The sequence below is a fragment of the Pseudophryne corroboree genome, chromosome 1 (genome assembly GCF_028390025.1).
Source record: "Pseudophryne corroboree isolate aPseCor3 chromosome 1, aPseCor3.hap2, whole genome shotgun sequence".
Taxonomy (NCBI): Eukaryota; Metazoa; Chordata; class Amphibia; order Anura; family Myobatrachidae; genus Pseudophryne; species Pseudophryne corroboree.
This window is the reverse complement of record NC_086444.1, coordinates 1,205,755,550-1,205,760,362: the sequence shown is the minus strand read 5'-3', so window position 1 is coordinate 1,205,760,362 and position 4,813 is coordinate 1,205,755,550.

Sequence of the window (4,813 nt, the reverse complement as noted above, 5' to 3'; positions counted from 1 at the left end):
AAATATATCTACCTGTCCGGCTGCAGTACTAGTGATATTACATATATATATATTGATTTCATCTCATTATCATCCAGTCTATATTAGCAGCAGACACAGTACGGTAGTCCACGGCTGTAGCTACCTCTGTGTCGGCAGTCGCTCGTCCATCCATAATTGTATACCACCTACCCGTGGTTTTTTTTTTCTTTCTTCTTTATACATACTACTATAGTAGCTTACTGTAGCAGTCTGCGGTGCTGCTGAGCTGACAGTGTCCAGCAGGTCCGTCATCAGTCATTACATAATAAATATATCTACCTGTCCGGCTGCAGTACTACTGATATTATATATATATATATTGATTTCATCTCATTATCATCCAGACTATATTAGCAGCAGACACAGTACGGTAGTCCACGGCTGTAGCTACCTCTGTGTCGGCAGTCGCTCGTCCATCCATAATTGTATACCACCTACCCGTGGTTTTTTTTTTTTTCTTTCTTCTTTATACATACTACTATAGTAGCTTACTGTAGCAGTCTGCGGTGCTGCTGAGCTGACAGTGTCCAGCAGGTCCGTCATCAGTCATTACATAATAAATATATCTACCTGTCCGGCTGCAGTACTAGTGTGATATAATATATATTGATTTCATCTCATTATCATCCAGTCTATATTAGCAGCAGACACAGTACGGTAGTCCACGGCTGTAGCTACCTCTGTGTCGGCAGTCGCTCGTCCATCCATAATTGTATACCACCTACCCGTGTTTTTTTTTTTTTCTTTCTTCTTTATACATACTACTATAGTAGCTTACTGTAGCAGTCTGCGGTGCTGCTGAGCTGACAGTGTCCAGCAGGTCCGTCATCAGTCATTACATAATAAATATATCTACCTGTCCGGCTGCAGTACTAGTGATATTATATATATATATATTGATTTCATCTCATTATCATCCAGTCTATATTAGCAGCAGACACAGTACGGTAGTCCACGGCTGTAGCTACCTCTGTGTCGGCAGTCGCTTGTCCATCCATAATTGTATACCACCTACCCGTGGTTTTTTTTTTCTTTCTTCTTTATACATACTACTATAGTAGCTTACTGTAGCAGTCTGCGGTGCTGCTGAGCTGACAGTGTCCAGCAGGTCCGTCATCAGTCATTACATAATAAATATATATACCTGTCCGGCTGCAGTACTAGTGATATTATATATATATATATATATTGATTTCATCTCATTATCATCCAGTCTATATTAGCAGCAGACACAGTACGGTAGTCCATGGCTGTAGCTACCTCTGTGTCGGCAGTCGCTCGTCCATCCATAATTGTATACCACCTACCCGTGTTTTTTTTTTTTTCTTTCTTCTTTATACATACTACTATAGTAGCTTACTATAGCAGTCTGCGGTGCTGCTGAGCTGACAGTGTCCAGCAGGTCCGTCATCAGTCATTACATAATAAATATATATACCTGTCCGGCTGCAGTACTAGTGATATTATATATATATATATATTGATTTTATCTCATTATCATCCAGTCTATATTAGCAGCAGACACAGTACGGTAGTCCACGGCTGTAGCTACCTCTGTGTCGGCAGTCGCTCGTCCATCCATAATAGTATAACACATACTCGTGGTTTTTTTTTTTTTCTTTCTTCTTTATACATACTACTATAGTAGCTTACTGTAGCAGTCTGCGGTGCTGCTGAGCTGACAGTGTCCAGCAGGTCCGTCATCAGTCATTACATAATAAATATATCTACCTGTCCGGCTGCAGTACTAGTGTGATATAATATATATTGATTTCATCTCATTATCATCCAGTCTATATTAGCAGCAGACACAGTACGGTAGTCCACGGCTGTAGCTACCTCTGTGTCTTTTAGTTGTGCCTATTAAAATATGGAGAACAAAAATGTTGAGGTTCCAAAATTAGGGAAAGATCAAGATCCACTTCCACCTCGTGCTGAAGCTGCTGCCACTAGTCATGGCCGAGACGATGAAATGCCAGCAACGTCGTCTGCCAAGGCCGATGCCCAATGTCATAGTACAGAGCATGTAAAATCCAAAACACCAAATATCAGTAAAAAAAGGACTCCAAAATCTAAAATAAAATTGTCGGAGGAGAAGCGTAAACTTGCCAATATGCCATTTACCACACGGAGTGGCAAGGGACGGCTGAGGCCCTGGCCTATGTTCATGGCTAGTGGTTCAGCTTCACATGAGGATGGAAGCACTCAGCCTCTCGCTAGAAAACTGAAAAGACTCAAGCTGGCAAAAGCACCGCAAAGAACTGTGCGTTCTTTGAAATCCCAAATCCACAAGGAGAGTCCAATTGTGTCGGTTGCGATGCCTGACCTTCCCAACACTGGACGTGAGGAGCATGCGCCTTCCACCATTTGCACGCCCCCTGCAAGTGCTGGGGGGGGGCACCCGCAGTCCAGTTCCTGATAGTCAGATTGAAGATGTCAGTGTTGAAGTACACCAGGATGAGGAGGATATGGGTGTTGCTGGCGCTGGGGAGGAAATTGACAAGGAGGATTTTGATGGTGAGGTGGTTTGTTTAAGTCAGGCACCCGGGGAGACACCTGTTGTCCGTGGGAGGAATAGGGCCGTTGACATGCCTGGTGAAAATACCAAAAAAATCAGCTCTTCGGTGTGGAAGTATTTCACCAGAAATGCGGACAACATTTGTCAAGCCGTGTGTTGCCTTTGTCAAGCTGTAATAAGTAGGGGTAAGGACGTTAACCACCTCGGAACATCCTCCCTTATACGTCACCTGCAGCGCATTCATAATAAGTCAGTGACAAGTTCAAAAACTTTGGGCGACAGCGGAAGCAGTCCACTGACCAGTAAATCCCTTCCTCTTGTAACCAAGCTCACGCAAACACCCCACCAACTCCCTCAGTGTCAATTTCCTCCTTCCCCAGGAATGCCAATAGTCCTGCAGGCCATGTCACTGGCAATTCTGACGAGTCCTCTCCTGCCTGGGATTCCTCCGATGCATCCTTGCGTGTAACGCCTACTGCTGCTGGCGCTGCTGTTGTTGCTGCTGGGAGTCGATGGTCATCCCAGAGGGGAAGTCGTAAGCCCACTTTTACTACTTCCACCAAGCAATTGACTGTCCAACAGTCCTTTGCGAGGAAGATGAAATATCACAGCAGTCATCCTGTTGCAAAGCGGATAACTGAGGCCTTGACAACTATGTTGGTGTTAGACGTGCGTCCGGTATCCGCCGTTAGTTCACAGGGAACTAGACAATTTCTTGAGGTAGTGTGCCCCCGTTACCAAATACCATCTAGGTTCCACTTCTCTAGGCAGGCGATACCGAGAATGTACACGGACGTCAGAAAAAGACTCACCAGTGTCCTAAAAAATGCAGTTGTACCCAATGTCCACTTAACCACGGACATGTGGACAAGTGGAGCAGGGCAGGGTCAGGACTATATGACTGTGACAGCCCACTGGGTAGATGTATGGACTCCCGCCGCAAGAACAGCAGCGGCGGCACCAGTAGCAGCATCTCGCAAACGCCAACTCTTTCCTAGGCAGGCTACGCTTTGTATCACCGGTTTCCAGAATACGCACACAGCTGAAAACCTCTTACGGCAACTGAGGAAGATCATCGCGGAATGGCTTACCCCAATTGGACTCTCCTGTGGATTTGTGGCATCGGACAACGCCAGCAATATTGTGTGTGCATTAAATATGGGCAAATTCCAGCACGTCCCATGTTTTGCACATACCTTGAATTTGGTGGTGCAGAATTTTTTAAAAAACGACAGGGGCGTGCAAGAGATGCTGTCGGTGGCCAGAAGAATTGCGGGACACTTTCGGCGTACAGGCACCACGTACAGAAGACTGGAGCACCACCAAAAACGCCTGAACCTGCCCTGCCATCATCTGAAGTAAGAAGTGGTAACGAGGTGGAATTCAACCCTCTATATGCTTCAGAGGTTGGAGGAGCAGCAAAAGGCCATTCAAGCCTATACAATTGAGCACGATATAGGAGGTGGAATGTACCTGTCTCAAGCGCAGTGGAGAATGATTTCAACGTTGTGCAAGGTTCTGCAACCTTTTGAACTTGCCACACGTGAAGTCAGTTCAGACACTGCCAGCCTGAGTCAGGTCATTCCCCTCATCAGGCTTTTGCAGAAGAAGCTGGAGGCATTGAAGGAGGAGCTAAAAGGGAGCGATTCCGGTAGGCATGTGGGACTTGTGGATGGAGCCCTTAATTCGCTTAACAAGGATTCACGGGTGGTCAATCTGTTGAAATCAGAGCACTACATTTTGGCCACCGTGCTCGATCCTAGATTTAAAACCTACCTTGGATCTCTCTTTCCGGCAGACACAAGTCTGCTGGGGTTGAAAGACCTGCTGGTGAGAAAATTGTCAAGTCAAGCGGAACGCGACCTGTCAACATCTCCTCCTTCACATTCTCCCGCAACTGGGGGTGCGAGGAAAAGGCTCAGAATTCCGAGCCCACCCGCTGGCGGTGATGCAGGGCAGTCTGGAGCGACTGCTGATGCTGACATCTGGTCCGGACTGAAGGACCTGACAACGATTACGGACATGTCGTCTACTGTCACTGCATATGATTCTCTCACCATTGAAAGAATGGTGGAGGATTATATGAGTGACCGCATCCAAGTAGGCACGTCAGACAGTCCGTACTTATACTGGCAGGAAAAAGAGGCAATTTGGAGGCCCTTGCACAAACTGGCTTTATTCTACCTAAGTTGCCCTCCCACAAGTGTGTACTCCGAAAGAGTGTTTAGTGCCGCTGCTCACCTTGTCAGCAATCGGCGTACGAGGTTACTTCCA